General features: G+C 39.0%; 1 long non-coding RNA gene across 1 annotated transcript; it reads right to left on the bottom strand.

Annotated features, from left to right (window-relative positions):
* Positions 1-3,459: 3,459 nt before the first annotated feature.
* Positions 3,460-13,460, bottom strand: LOC105470867 (uncharacterized). The gene is made up of 3 exons (XR_980823.2): positions 13,321-13,460; positions 11,873-11,926; positions 3,460-3,594 (listed from the first exon to the last, which is right to left on the bottom strand). It is a non-coding gene; the product is annotated as an uncharacterized lncRNA (long non-coding RNA).
* Between the last annotated feature and the right edge of the window lie 3,137 nt (positions 13,461-16,597).

Here is a 16,597-nt window from a genome sequence, read left to right as displayed (position 1 = left end):
TGATGGGCCAGGAAACTAGATCAAATCTTATTGCAAACAGCGAAATTCTTAGTAAAATAATGTGTTTTAAACATTTTTTAGTTTAGATCCACTAATGAGCTAAAAAAAAAATAAGTTTTTTAGACAAAGCAGTAAGTGAAGATAAGAACTAAGAGGTATGATGGAATATCAAAGGCAAATTTTACACTGAGTGTGTTTATTTACTTGGGTAAATTTGAGCTTTAGTGTTCATAGTTTCAAAGGGCGGAAAGAATAGGAGACAAAATACCTATCCAATGTAAGACAACTACCAGTATATCTTCCTGCCATAACACTGTGGTACCAAAGACCATGTACAACATAAAATTTAAAACAAAAATAAACTTGTTCCCTCTCATCCAAGAGACATTAAAGGAAATTAAATATCACAAACCTAAACACATAGGAGAGGAAAGAAACATTGCTATTCATAATTTACAATCTCAAGCTAACTCTGATGCAAGTTGTTGCTCTAAATTCACACTACTTTATTGATCCAAACACCTCAAGATGAAAATTTAATTGCATACTAATTGATAATTTTCATAGGCACCTGGCAGAAGGAAACAAAACCCTCCCAAGAGAAATTCACTTTCATTCCAGGCCTCAGGAAGAAAAAAAATCCACAAATACAACATTAAAGTCAACAGTTCATGACCAGAAATAACAAAACACACAAGGAAACAAGGTACCACGAGTGTGAAGCAATAAAAACACCAGAGCAGAGGTAGGCCTGCATAAATTTCAAATATTGGAATTACAATGCATGGTCCATAAAATAGCTATGTAACTGATAGACAGCCTTCTAAGATGGCCAAATTTGTTTTTTTGAGACAGATTCTTGCTGTGTCACCTAGGCCGGAGGTCAGTAGCGCAATCTCGATTCACTGCAACCTCTGCCTCCCAGGTTCAAGCAATTATTGTGCCTCAACCTCCCTTGCACCACCACAGCTGGCTAATTTTTGTAATTTTAGTACACAATGAGTAGGCATAGGGCTTTGTCATGTTGCCCAGGCTGGTCTCCAACTCCTACTCCTGGCCTCAAGTGATCTGCCCGACTTGGCCTCCCAAAGTGCTAGGATTACAGTTGTGCACCACCGCGACAGGCCAACCCTCCAATGATCTCTTAATATTCCATGTACTTGTGTAATTATATTTCCTTGATTGGGAGGGCTGGGTGTGGTGACTCACTCTAATAAATAGCACCCATATAAATGTGATAGAATGTCACCACTATGATTATGACTGTGACTTCTATCACACCAGTACTTTCTCTTTCACGCTTCCTTGACTTGTTTGCTTTGACGAAATGAGCTGTTATGTTGGAGAGGCCCATGTGGCTAGGAAATGATGTGACCTAGAACCAGTTGCCAGTGAGAAATGGTATTTCTGCAAAATGCGTGAGAAGAGTTCTTCAAAATTTTAATATCATGAAATGTAAGGTAAGTCTGAGGCTCTGTCATAGGGGAATTGACAGATCAGAGCCAACTGAGAAGGCGTGAAGACTTAATGCAATGTGATATCCTCAATTAGATCCTAGAGCAGGAAAAAGAACATTAGTAGGAAAACTGATGCATCTGTTTAAAGTCTATAGTTTGGCTAATTAATTTTTAAAATATTGACAAATGTATCATAGAAGCTGAATGAAGAAAATGCAGGAACTTTTGTGCTATCTTTGCAACTTTTCTGTAAATCAATATTAATTTCAAAATAAAAAGTTTATTTTAAAAACTTAATAGAAAAAGGTTATTTGTAAGAAGGTATTGATTGCAGTTATTTATTGTTACAAATAATATTTTTTCCCAATTGTGAAATTTTTTAAAAAAGAATTTTTATTAGAGTAAAATGGCTAAGTAAAATGAAGCATTTTGTCAATAAAAATGAAACAGTTTAAAATGGTAATTATGATGTAGTGAGTATATAAATTTTTTTATAAGATTAAATGAAAAATTTGAATATATAATAATAGTATATGTCATTATGAATATTACATATATATTTAAAATCATCATACATATAAAAATGTATACTTTTAAGCCAAATCCAGAAGGAAATGCCAAAACATAGAACAGTGGATAGCTATTATAGGATTATAATGTTTATCACCTTAATATATTTATATAGTTTCTAAGATGAGCATAAAATATTTTTGAATATCACATACAGTCTTTCAAAACTCATGACTCTAATATTCTAATATTCATTGGTAAAGTTAATGAAAGGCAAACATAACAGTATATCTAACTCAAAGAAAGTGTAGTGGACTTGAGAGGTTCAGCCCTTACAAACAGAGAAAAGGGTTCTTAACTTGTTTAAGATATAAAGATCTCTGATGACAACAAATTGTTAGGTTATACGTTCATTAACTATAATAACCTGGCTTTAAAAAATAAAGTAATTTATGGAGGTGATCAAATTTCAGTTCATAATTAAAACAGATAAGAAAAAGTTGTGTGTACTGTGTGTGCCTGCATGTGTTAGGGGTAGATGGTGTGAGCACTCTTGAAAACTACTTGGAAATCTTGGGGAGAGGCATTTATTTAGTATAACATCAGACTGAGTAAAGAGGACTTTTGTAAGGAATTAGAGCATTGGATAATGTCTGTGTAAAAACTTCAGTTCATTAACTCCCATCCTCCTAGCTCATCTGTCATCAGAGTTCTAGAATTGAGTTCCTTGTGATTAATTCTTCAGCTCATGCACCAGAATTCTTGGACACGTGATAAACTGGGATTTCTGAGGCCACGATATCTCTCACAGTCATAAACACAGAGAGATAAGGCAATGGCAAGGGCATTAGACAATGACAGATCAAAATTTCAGAGGACAGGTGATGCAAAAATTTGTATGGGTTTTATTTTCTTTAGCTGTTTTGTGAACTTGGCTTTATACTTTGTATCGCATTTCCAAACAAATTTAAGGCAGAATATGACTTAAATATATTGTCAGCTATTTACATAAATTGTTTCTGAAGTTATTTTACCCTAGGTTTCATTTTCAACTTGTAGCTAGAGCTCTAATCACCAATATCATAATTTGTTAGCCTAACACTAAACCCCCATTATTTTGTCAGGATTACAATTAATAATATTTTAATATATTTCCAAAGAAAACCACGTTAACAACAATTCAATATTAAAATCAAGAGTAGATTTTAAAAGCTTCACAAATCCCCTGCCTCTCAGTAATATGTAATAGTATTTCTTCCAAGATTTGGAGCATCAGGCACAAGTTTAATGTATGGGTACAAGTAATTTCAATCTTAGGATTCAGGAGAAAAACACTGTAGTTTCATACGATGAATTTTTTTCTTGACCTTCTCTTGCTATCTAATTGAGATATCTCCAAGCTGATTGTACCATTGTGTTCTTATATTATCTGAATTCATAACCACTGTGGGCAAGTTTCTGATGAAAAATACACACCATAAATGAGAAATCATTTGAGTATAATTTTTTGTTATCTCTTTAAATCTCCTTTTAGACATCTTTCCATGTACGGGTGATGGATGAGTTTCTTGTAACATAGGCAAATTGTCAGCCAAGTTTATCTGTATGAATGCTTCTCCCTTTTCTCCTGAAAAACAGTAATATTCAATGTGTTGACACAATTAATAGTGCATAAATAAGAATCAAACCATGATGCTATCAATGAAGTGGGTATGTTACCATCACCCATTGACTGTTTTTTACTTTTATTTTTTGGTTTGAGGGTACATGTGAAGGTTTGCTACATAGGTAAACACATGTCATGGGGGGTTGTTGTACATATTATTTCATAAGCCCAGTAGCCAATAGTTATCTTTTCTTATCCTCTCCCTCCTCTGACCCTACCTCCTGAAGTAGACCCCAGTGTCTGTTGTTTCCTTCTTTGTGTATATAAGTTCTTATCATTTAGCTTCCCTTATAAGTGAGAACATGCAGTATTTGGTTTTCTGTTCCTGCATTAGTTTACTAACGATAATATCTCCACCACCATTCATGTTCCTGCAAAAGACTTGATCATGTTCTTCTTTATGGCTGTGTAGTATTCCATGGTGTATATGTACCACATTTTCTTTATCCAATCTCTTATCGATGGGCATTTAGGTTGATTCCATGTCTTTGCTATTGTGAATAGTGCTGCAATGAATGTTTGCATATGTGTCTTTATAGTAGAATGATTTATATTCCTCTGAGTATATACCCAATAATGAGATTCCTGGGTAGAATGGTAGTTCTGCTTTTAGCTCTTTGAGGAATCACTATACTGCTTTCCATGAAAGCTGAACTAATTTACACTCCCTCAAACAGTGTATGTGTTCCCTTTTCTCCACAACCTCACTAGCATTTGTTATTTTCTGACTTTTTAGTAATAGCCATTCTGACTGGTGTGAGATGGTATCTAATTGCGAATTTGATTTGCATTTCTCTAATGATCAGTGATATTGAGCTTTTTTTCATATGCTTGTTAACTGCATGTATGTCTACTTTTGAGAAGTGTCTGTTGATGTAATTTGCCCATTTTTTAATGGGGTTGTTTGTTTTTCTTTTGTAAATTTTTTTAAGTTTCTTATAGATGTTGGATATTAGACCTTTGTCAGATGCATAGTTTGCAAAAATTTTCTCTGCTTTCCTTATAAAACTGAATGTCTTTAACAGAACCCAAGCCACCTCTTGAATGCTTTGCTGCTTAGAAATTTCTTCTGCCAGATACCCTAAATCATCTCTCTCAAGTTCAAAGCTCCATAGATCTCTAGGGCATGGGCAAAATGCTACCAGTCTCCTTACTAAAATGTAACAAGGGTCACCTTTGCTTCAGTTCAAAACAAGTTCCTTATTTCCATCTGAGACCACCTCAACGTGGACCTTATTGTCCATGTCATTATCAGCATTTTGTGCAAAGTCATTCATCAAGTCTCCAGGAAGTTCCAAACTTTCCCACATTTTTCTGTCTTCTTCAGAGCCCTCCAAACTGTTCCAACTTCTGCCTGTTGCCCAGTTCCAAAGTTACTTCCACATTTTCAGAAATCTTTTCAGCAGTTCCCCACTCTACTGGTATCAACTGACTGTATTAATCCATTTTAATGCTGCCGATAAAGACATACCCTAGGCTGTGAAAAAAAAGATGTTTAATGGACTTACTGTTCCACATGGCTGGGGAGGCCTCACCATCATGGCAGAAGGCAAGGAGGAGCAAGTAACATCTTACGTGGATGGCAGCAGGCAAAAGAGAGCACTTGTGCAGGGAAAATCCCCCTTATAGCACTGTCAGATCTCCTGAGACTTATTTGCTGTCACAAGAACAGCATGGGAAAGACCTGCCGCCATGATTCACTTACCTCCAACCCAATCCCTCCCATAACATGTGGGAATATAAGATGAAATTTGGATGGGGACACAGCCAAGCCATATCATCTCTGTTGATAGTTTCTTTTCTATTCTGTTGATAGTTTAATTAGATCTCATTTGTCAATTTTTGCTTTTGTTGGAATTGCTTTTGGTGTCTTTGTCATGAAACCTTTGCTTGTTCCTATGTCCAGGATGGTATTACCTTGGTTGCCTTCCAGGGTTTTTATAGTTTTGAGTTTTACATTGCAGACCTTAATCCATCTTGAGTTGCTTTTTGTATATGGTGTAAGGAAGGAGTTCAGCTGCAATCTTCTGCATATGGCTAGCCAGTTATCCCAGCACCATTTTTTTAAGTAGGTCATCTTTTTCCCATTGCTTGTTTTTGTTAGTTTTATGAAAGATCAGATGGTCATAGATGTGAGGCCTTATTGCTGATCTCTCTATTTTGTTCCATTGGTCTATATGTCTATTTTTGTACCATGATGTTTTGGTTACTATCACCTTGTAGTATAGTTTGAAGTCAGGTAATGTGATGCCTCCAGCTTTGTTCTTTTTCTTAGAGTTGACTTAGCTATTTGGGCTCTTGTTTGAATTTTAAAATAGTTTTTTCCACTTTGATGAAGAATGTCATTGGTAGTTTGATAGGAATAGCATTGTATATTTAAGTTGTTTTAGGCAGTATAGCTATTTTAGTGATATTGATTCTTCCTATATATGATCATGGGATGGTTTTCCGTTTGTTTCTGTCATCTCTGATTTCTTTGAGCAGTGTTTTGTAATCCTCATTGTAGAAATCTTTCACATCCCTGGTTAGCTGTATTCCTATGTATTTTATACTTTTTTGTGGCAATTGTGAATGGGATTGCCTTTCTGATTTGGCTCTTGGTTTGGTTATTGGTGGTGTATAGGAATACTAGTGATTTTTGTACATTGATTTTGTATCCTGAGACTTTGCTGAAGTTGTTGATCAGCTGCAGGAGCTTTTGGAGTGAGAATATAGGATTTTCTAGATATAGAATCATGTCATCTGCAATCAAAGATCATTTGCCTTCTTCTCTTCCTATATGGATGTGCTTTATTTCTTTTTCTTGCCTAATGGATTGCATCCAGGGTTCAGAAATTCTCTTGAGGACTGTGTTCCTTTGGGAAGTGCTACTGATATAGTTTGGCTGTGTCACCATTCAAATCTCAACTTGAGTTGTATCTCTCAGAATTCCCACATGTTGTGGGAAGGACCTAGAGGGAGGTTATTGAATCATGGAGACTGGTCTTTCCTGTGCTATTCTCATGACAGTGAATAAGTTTCATAAAATCTGATGGCTTTATCAAAGGTTTCCATTTTTGCTTCTTTCTCATTTTTTTCTTGCCGCTGCCAAGTAAGAAGTGCCTTTCACCTCCCGCCAAGATTCAGAGGCCTTCCCAACCATGTGGAACTGTAAATTAAACCTCCTTTATTTGTAAATTGCCCAGTCTTGAGTATGTCTTTATCAGCAGCATGAAAATGGACCAATACAGTAAATTGGTACCATAGAGTGGGCCACTGCTGAAAACATCTTCAAAAATGTGGAAGTGACTTTAGAACTGGGTAACAGGCAGAGGTTGGAACAGTTTGGAGGGCTCAGAAGAAGACAGGAAAATGTGGGAAAGTTTGGAACTTCCTAGAGACTTGTTGAATGGTTTTGCCCAAAATCCTGATAGCAATATAGACACAAGGTCCACACTGAGGTGGTTGCAGATGGAAATGAGGAACTTGTTGGGAACTGGAGTAAAGGTGACTCTTTAGCAAAAGAATTTTAGCAAAGAGACTGGTGGCATTTTGCCCGGACGTAGACATTTGTGGAACTTTGAACTTGAGAAAGACAATTTAGGGTATTTGGCAGAAGAAATTTCTAAGCAGCAAACATTCAAGAGGTGACTTGGGTTCTGTTAAAGACACTCCGTTTTATAAGGCAAATGGAGCACACAACTTTGGAAAATTTGCTTCCTGACTATGTGATGGAAAATAAACTCATTTTCTGGGGAGAAATTCAAGCCAGCTGCTGAAATTTGCTTAATTAGCAAGGAACCTAATGTTAATCCCCAAGAGCAAGGGGGTAATGTCTCCAGGCCATGTCAGAGACCTTTATGGCAGCTCCCCCTATCACAGGCCCAGAGGCCCAGGAGGAAAAAGTGGTTTCCTGGCCTGGGCCCAGGGTCCCCGTGCTGTGTGCAGCCTAAGGACTTGGTGCCTTCTGTCCCAGCTACTTCAGCCATGGCTGAAAGGGGCCAACACACACCTGTGGCTGTGGCTTCAGAGGATAGAAGCCCCAAGTCTAGGCAGCTTCCATGTGGTGTTGAGCCTGTAGGTGCACAGAAGTCAAGAACTGAGGTTTGGGAACCTCCACCTAGAGTTCAGAAGATATATGAAAATGCCTGGATGCCCAGGAAGAAGTTTGCTGCAGGAGCAGGGCCCTCATGGAGAACCTTGGCTAGGGCAGTGCAGAAGGGAAATTTGGGGTCAGAGCCCCCACAAAGAATCCCTACTAGGGTACTGCCTAGTGGAGCTGTTAGAAGAGGGCCACAATCCTACAGACACCAGAATGTTAGATCTACTGACAGCTTGCACCGTGCACCTGGAAAAATGGCAGACACTCATGAAAGCAGCTGGGAGGGAGGCTGTACCCTGCAAAACTACAGGGGCAGAGCTGCCCAAGACCATGGGAACCCATCTCTTGCATCAGCGTGACCTGGATGTAAGACCTGGAGTCAAAGGAGATCATTTTGGAGCTTTAAAATTTGACTGCCCTGCTGGATTTTGGACTTGCATGGGCTCTGTAACCCTTTTGTTTTGGCAAATTGTCTCCTATTTGGAACAGCTGTATTTTCTCAATACCTTACTCTCATTGCATCTAGGAAGTAACTAGCTTGTTTCTGATTCTACAGGCCTCATAGGCAGAAGGGGCTTGCCTTGTCTCAAATGAGACTTTGGACTGTGGACTTTTTGCTTAGTGCTGAAATGAGTTAAGACTTTGTAGGACTCTTGGGAAGGTATGATTGGCTTTAAAATGTGAGGACATGAGATTTGGAGGGTCTGGGGCAGAATGATATGGTTTGGCTATGTCTCCATTCAAATCTCAACTTGAATTTATCTCCCAGAATTCCCACATGTTGTGGGAGGGACCGAGGGGGAGGTTACCGAATCATGGGAACTAGTCTTTTCTGTGCTTTTCTCTTGATAGTGCATAAGTCTCACGAGATCTGATGGATTTATCAGGGGTTTCTGCTTTTGCGTCTTCCTCATTTTTCTCTTGCCGCTGCCATGTAAGAAGTGCTTTTTGCCTCCTGCCATGATTCTGAGACCCCGTCAATCATATGGAATTCTAAGTCCAATTAAACCTCCTTCTTTTGTAAATTGCCTAGTCTTGGGTATCAGCAGCATGAAAATGGACTAATATAGCTGTGCTGTATTGACAGCACCCCAGGCAACTTTGCTGGCTTCCTAGAACTAAGTGGGAACTTCTTTCTTTCTTTTCTTCTGGCATTCATTCCCTTGTAAGACATCCTATGTATACAGTAATGTGTGTACACACATATTTAATTTCCTTCATTACTTTGTATCTCTTGCTTTACTTCAATATTGGATTCAGGACAGAGCCTCACGTGGAGTACATTTAATCTGAAGTTGACTGTACAAATTTACTTTCAAAATATAAGGTGTGGGGGCAGATATTTGAGAAGATGTGGCATGGGGGTAATCTCTGAATATTAACCTAGTACTTATCCTGCTGAACTATATGTATATCATACCACATGTATTTTGGGAACCGAACAGGACACTGGAAAGTCAGCTATAAAAGAAAGGCTGTGCCATCCACCTACACAGCTACTTCCCACTGAAGGATAGACAATGGAATGCATTCACAAAGTAGGGTGAGGTCCTGGCTCAATTTGGACTGTTATTAATCCACAGGATGATTGTAGTAGCTTCCTAACAAATCTCTGTGTTCCACTCTTGTCCCACAGTCAGGCCAGAGTAATATTTTTAAAACATGAATTGGGTCATACCACATCCCTGGGTAATTTCAAAAGTTTTCCATTACTCTTAGAATAAAACCTAAACTCCCTTTCTGGCCTGGTATAACCTGGCTTCTGAATATGTAAGACTTTTGTGCCATCTCCCTGTCACTCACTTTAGCCCATGTGCACTGTCTTCTTCAGTCTCTTAAATATTCCTGGCCTTCCCCTACCTGACTTCAGAAATGTGCTGCTCCATCCACCTGGCATGTTCCTCCCTCATCTTTCACATCAGCCTTCAGATCACCTCTTCAGAAAGGTCTTTCTCAACCATTTAATGTCACGTAGGTTTATCACTATTGCCTCTCCCTCTCATTATTTATAATTGCAGCTTCTTTTCAGGTTTCTTTAATGGCACACATCACCATTAACATAATTTCATGTGTTTGGTCTTTTTTCCTGAGTTCTAATGAAAGTTAATGTGTGATACAAAATGTTCATGCTCAGTTTCCACTCCCATATATCCATATATTTGCTCCAGACCTCTTTGTCTCCAATCTCCCCATTCCTTTTATTCTAGGCCCTTGACAAGATAGGCAGGCCATTGGTCATCACTCAAGCATCTCTTAATTTATGTTGTTACCTCAGGCCATTTCTTCTTCCTCATGAAGTAGATGCCCAATCTCCTGAGTCACAACTCCACACTTCAGGAAGATTTCTTCTCTGTTGACTTCCAGTGCCATCCTCAGATGTTCTTGAAGGCTTTCACTGTCATTTTTGGCCTTCAACCACTTACCAAGTTAACCCATTTGTAAAGTAAGCCTGGCCTTGGGAAGGAGAAAAGCAGGCCCTGACTGTTAAGACCTGATCTGGCACTATTAGCTGAGCCTGGCATTGCTGAAGCTGGCCTAGAACTCACAGTTAGATTTTGGTGTGTTCTTACTGAACATAAAACTACTTAATGAAATCAGCATCAGACAAGCTCTCTTCATGAGTGTCATGGATCAAGACAAAATGAAGAGCATTCTGTAATCAGTTATAAACACAGTACAAAAAAAGAGAACATTGTTTAAACCACAAAAATATCCAAACATCCTCTCATCCCAGCTAATGTGGATTACTGCTGCTCCTTCACCTACTTATAACTAGCTTCACTTCCTGCATCCTGCCTTATAAGATTTATTATGATATCCAGTCATGGAATTATCCCACTTTCTGACAGCATGGAGTAGACAGCAAAGCCCTAAGTCCTTGAATTCTCTCCAAAATAAGCTCAGACGAACCTAAATCCTATATTAAGTTCTTTCTAACACCCTCTTATTGAGATGTTCCATGGATCCTCATGGTGTATATTCTTCCTTGCTACAACAAATAATGAATGCAACAGATAGAGCCAGTTGTCTTTGGCTGGAGGGCACTTTCAGACCTTTTTACTTCCTTCATCTAGTCTTACAAGCAAAGTAGGGAAACACTGCTCATATAACTGCAGTGGGTAATAGGGATGTTTGGGTTACTGCTCATGCAGCTAAGCTCTGGTCCTGCTTGGGCTCAATCTGGGCACATCATTTTCATCTTTTGGTTGACTTATGCGAGACTGATTTTATGACTTAGAAGAACTGAAATAATCCAACTCATGATGTGTAGCTCCAGACATATGGTCATGTAGAGTCTCATGGTCAAGTTTTCATTGCTTTCATGAGCTGTTTAATCAAAAAAGTGTATTATTTTCTCTGCTATAGATGGCATTGTCCTACTCCTGAATATCAGAGCTTGCATTGTGAGTCTCCACTGGGGCTTAGCATAAGTTTCATGCTACATCTTTTTCCATCAGACACCTGAAATCTTTCCTGTTACTCAGATTACGGACCAGAGCATTAGGCATAGAATATGTTGCCTCCAGAACACAAAAATAACTATCAGGCTTTCTGCTTCCTTCTTTGTGGCAGGGGATTGCAAAATATATATTCTGGCAAACTCCTGACCATTGGACCTGTAAAGACTTCACTGAAATGTCAGGAGTCTAAATCTTCATCGGAATTATCCCCCACCCTTTGGAATGCATGTATTAAATGTCTTTTCAAGGCCTCCTGTATGTATACTAGCCATCTGTTGTTTGCCCTGCCTGATCAGCATGATCTTATTGATGTAACGCATACAGTGCAATGTTCTGTGGTTTGACCAAACAGCCTAGGTATCTTCAGTCTACAACATGACAAAGAGTAGAACAGTTAACACAGCCCTGAGGAAAAACTATAAATGGGCATCGTTGTATATCCCACATGAATGTGAACTGTTTCTGATCCTCTTTTATCATAAGAATAAACAAAAATATATTCATCCAAATCTATGGCTACCTATCCTGTATCTGAGATCTTTTTAATCTGCTCTAGCAAAGATATCACCCTCCCATAATAGTTACAATCAGGCTATTACATTATTGAGGTTGCAAAAGTCTATGCTCCAGAATTTTTCTGAGTTTTTTAGGGACCACATTGAGTCAACAAAGAGAGATATAAGGATACTCTACTTACCCCTGTTCAACATTCTTTGGCTGTTTAATGGTGGCATTAACATCGACCGTCTTCCTAGAATGTAACATTACCCTTTATTTACTCCCATGGCATAGTGAGTAGAGGGCAGATACAGAGGCTTCCACTTGGCCTTTCTGACTCTGATAGTTCTTACTCCAAAGGCCAGGACACAATGTGGGCATCACTCTGGCTGCCAAGTATATCATTTCCAACAAAACTCTTGTGGACTGAAAAAGTGACAACTAAGTGGGTCTTCAAACACAGTAAACTTACTATGAGTTGGATTGTAATAGTAAATTTATTTATGATTTAACCATGTGAGCTTCCACAGGTCCATGATTACTCTTAAGGTCTCTGGATAGCAATGTTAACTCAAACTGTCTATACCCAATATGCAGTTACTCAAGTCAACAGCAGTAGGCTGCACAATGTGCGGCATCCAGTACAAATAAAAACGTGGGATCCTTTGTTTAAAGAATTTCAAGATGGTAATGGCAAAACACTAAACCAAGTGAGGGGCCCTTCTAAGAGCAGAGTTCAGTATATGTTTCTGAAGTGCCCGGCTATAGTTCTCTTTAGAGAAGCCTAACAGAATTGTGACAGTATATACTTACAGGTTTCTTTCACTGAGAAACCCAGCTACCTCTTCAGTCAACAAATTCTATATCTCAAAGTGGGCTCAGGTCAAAGAATCTAATGAGAAACTCTTTCTTTGTATTGGGGTGAACATCCTCAGCCTCCTACTGACCCATTCTTTCCTTTTCTTAGCTGTTAAGCAGCACCGTCATTGGCTGTCACTTTATTCTTCCTCTAGGGATGCCATATTCTATCAATCATTTTCATAACTCCCTGCAGGTCAAGTCTCCTGGCTGTGCCTCTGACCTTGCTGGTCATAATGGTAAATATGGCTTCCTAGCATGTGGTAGGTAAGTGCAACCCTTGGCCTCTGTTCTTGAGGGTAGAAGGGCATCATTTACATGGATATTAACAGTCCCAGGTCTATGACCACCTCTCCTACCCCCAGCCCTGAGATACAGAGGAGAGCCAGGATTGAACTTCTTAGTGATCCTGCTACCCTTCCAACTAGCAAATTCCTGATGGCCTTAGTGAATCCTGATGACCTTCCCGTGTCCACTTGGCTCCCTCATCTAACATAGTCTTCTGGTGAATTTTCTTACTTCATATTATATATCCATTCTAGCCATGTCCTTTTTCCCTCAGACTCTTTATTTCTTGTCTACCATCTTGTAGGGAAACCCGCGAAATTTCTCTTCATTTAGCATTGATCATCACTTTTTCCAGACTTTTTCAAGTCACCCTAGCTGTGAGCTTGCCCTATGCACAGTGGTTCTTAACGGGGTATTAAAGCCCATGTGATAAGAAAATGCCCCCAAGTCAATAAACTATTTCCTATGTGGACTTATTTTTTAGTCCCCTCAATCAAGTACCTGCAAAAATCAATTAGGGATGTCCATGGCTTCTGCTGATACATGCTAGCTAATTCTGGCAACTCTTTGGTATATTATTCATGCTTTACTTTGTCATGACCAGTACATCTTCAGCTGAGCTCTGCTGGAAATTAGCACTATCTGGGACCTGGCAGTAAAAAAAGGAAGTAAAGCATTCGAGAGGGGGGGATATCTGTTGCTTTATGAAGTAATGCCTCTGTGACATCTGTCAGTGTGAGGGAAGCACTAGCTCTTACTAGGAAAGGATGGTCTATCTCTATAATCTCTGAGGATTTAGGAGAGTCTGCAAAACCAACTCATCAGGGGTATCCACTTCATGCTGCTATCTATATTTCCAGGTCTCAGGTGTTTCCAACCAGCCTTAGCTAAACAGTCAAATGTCTCTAGAGCTCTGTGACTCTAACGACCAGGTTTTAAGTGGGCTGCTTAGCTTTGTTTTTGCAAAGAGGGCCTTGTCTTTGTGTAAGACACCAAAGATGTCAACTGGCTCTCACACTTAGCCTTTAACTGCTTGCTAAGAGCCCTAAGTTTTTTAATATCCCTCTTCAAGGTAGCAGTACAACTTAGCAGTAACTATAAAGTGCTGCTATCCTTGTAGGCACTGTTGCTACCATATCTGTAGGCACTGTTCCCACTGTATCTGCCAAAAGCCTGATTCTGAGGACCTATAAGCATCTGTCCCTCCAATGGATGTTTTTCCAGATCAACCTCAGTAAAATGTATAGCAATTATGCCTTCACCTTCGGCCCCAAACTGTCCGTAGTCCACATAATTCAGGAAGCCATCCTGTTTGCTTAATAACGGAGAGAGCCAGTCCCAAAACCCCCGTTTCTCCATTCTTGAACCTCTCTCAGGGCCACTTGTGTTACTTTGTGTACTCAAAGAAGCAGAGCTAAAGAAGGGATTAGATGTACAAAAGATATACTAGCGAGAATGCCGGTGGAGGAAAAAGAAAAAAAGAGTGGAAGAAGGGGGATGCTTCAGAGTGTAATAAAAACTCTTGGCCAGGCGTGGTGGCTCACACCTGTAATCCCAGCACTTCGGCAGGCCAAGGCCGGTGAATCTCAAGGTCGAGAGATCGAGACCAACATGATCAACATGGTGAAACCCTGTCTCTACTAAAAATACAAAAATTAGCTGGGCATGGTGGTGTGTGCCTGTAGTGCCAGCTCCTTGGGAGGCTGAGGCAGGAGAATCGCTTGAACCCAGGAGGCGGAGGTTGCAGTGAGGTGACATTGCACCACTGCACTCCAGCCTGGCAACAGAGCGAAACTCCTTCTAAAAACAAAGCAAAACAATCCTCTCTCTGACAGCCATGAGGTAGAGGAGAAAAGAAGAGAATACAATAGAAATAGTTTCAGATTGAAAGCCATTTCAAGGAAGGTTTGCCCAGGCTAATGAGGCATTCTTGAGTCAAAATCATGCATCAAAGATGTACCATGTGCTGCCAGAATGGGCCTTGTTTGTAGCCCTACCAGGTTCAGTCCTTGGTTGGAAGCAGCCCAGAAGTGTGGCCTCAATAAACGTGACAGCAGAGTGAATCCAAGGAGCAGACACGAGGCTGCCATCAACTGTGCATTCCACGTTATGAGAGTTAAACTTTACATTTCCATGGTTCCCATGCTCCGCACCACAAATCTTTCATGACGGTCATTTTTTCTCTTGAACCAGAGGTTGTCCACAAGACAGTTCATCAGGAAATTGAGACACATCCTCTTAGCTTTCATTCATCTTGGCATAATATTTTTCACTCATCTATTATGCACACCTTTGAAAGACAATGGCTTTCACCTGTATAGTTTTTATAGGGTAGAGCCATCTAAGACACTTTTTTTCATGTACATTTATTCCATGACTAAAACTTCTCCAGGAAAGTATTTGTAATGGTTATTTCTTGTGGGTTAATACAAAAATTATGCCCATTCACTGTGCAAAATTTGAAAACTACAGAAAAGTATAAAGAAGAAAATATTATTTTCACTCCATAACTCAGAAATAATTACAATTAAAAGCTTATGAATTTTCTTTCTTTTCCTTTGCCTTTGTGATATGGAAAATCTACATTTTTCCATACCATGAAAATACACTGTGTAGATTGCTTTGCTTCTTCTATTAGATGATTTATTTTTGGTTTTAAAAATAATTTTTACTTTGATTATGTAGAAGACTTTAGTAAGAAAATTAGAGAATAAACTTGGCCAATAAATATTCTCTGTATATGCATACATATATACACACACACATACATACATGCATACTTATATGCATATTTATGATACATATTACACTATAGTATATTTTATATAGAGAGAGAAATATACACATATGAGTATAAGTAAATATGTACATTATGTGCAATATATATATATACACACACACATATATATACACATAGATGTGCATATATACATACATGTCTATATAAATATTATCACTCTATATCTATTTATTCTCTCTCTTCTCACATTTCCCTCTCTATTTATGTATATTCAGGGTCTTGATCTGGAAAAGAAGGATTTTTTTTTTACGTTGGAAATTTTTTTTGTAATTATTGTAATAATACTAATGGTAATTCAGTTCCATGGGGAAAATTATTTATTCTATCCAGAAGTATAATATAAGAGATAACTGAAGAGGAATTCAGATGGATCAGTGGCAGAGCAACAGAATAGTGTACTAACTAACCAAGGACAGTGAAGGTTAGTTGTGTTTTCAGACTGAGGTTATTCCTCCAAGGTAGCACTTTAAATTTACCTCGTAGAAACTTGACTCAGAGATGTTGCTGTAAACAAGACCTACTCAGGGGTCACCCCATGGGGATTCCCCTGTAAAGATGCCCTGAGAACCATGTCCATCCCACAGAAGCATTTTACCAGTGCGTCCACCCCCACATGCTTAAACTGTGCGCACGACCCAGATTTCAAAATAAGCAGAATTAACATTCTTGACTCCTGGCCCAAATGTGGATGCTCGCCATGAGCTCATGCCTGCCTTTGTGGCTGGCATTTGCAGGGCTTATGTTATCATGCTAACTGGACCAGGAAAGAGATACTGAGGGACATGTGCTGGAAACCATGCATAGGTAGGACTCTGACATTTTTGAATGTGCACAAATGTATTATGACTCTTTTTGAGAGTCAAAAGCAAAAGTGTGGTCATAAATGTCAGGGAAATGAGTTAATTTGAGATCAGATCCTGGCTCTACCACTATCTGACTGAATGATTAATGCAGAGTCTCCAACTATCTCTTCCTGTG

Source organism: Macaca nemestrina, chromosome 2 (genome assembly GCF_043159975.1).
Source record: "Macaca nemestrina isolate mMacNem1 chromosome 2, mMacNem.hap1, whole genome shotgun sequence".
Classification (NCBI taxonomy): domain Eukaryota; kingdom Metazoa; phylum Chordata; class Mammalia; order Primates; family Cercopithecidae; genus Macaca; species Macaca nemestrina.
Note: the sequence above shows the minus strand (reverse complement) of the source record. Positions and strands in the feature narration are given on the sequence as shown.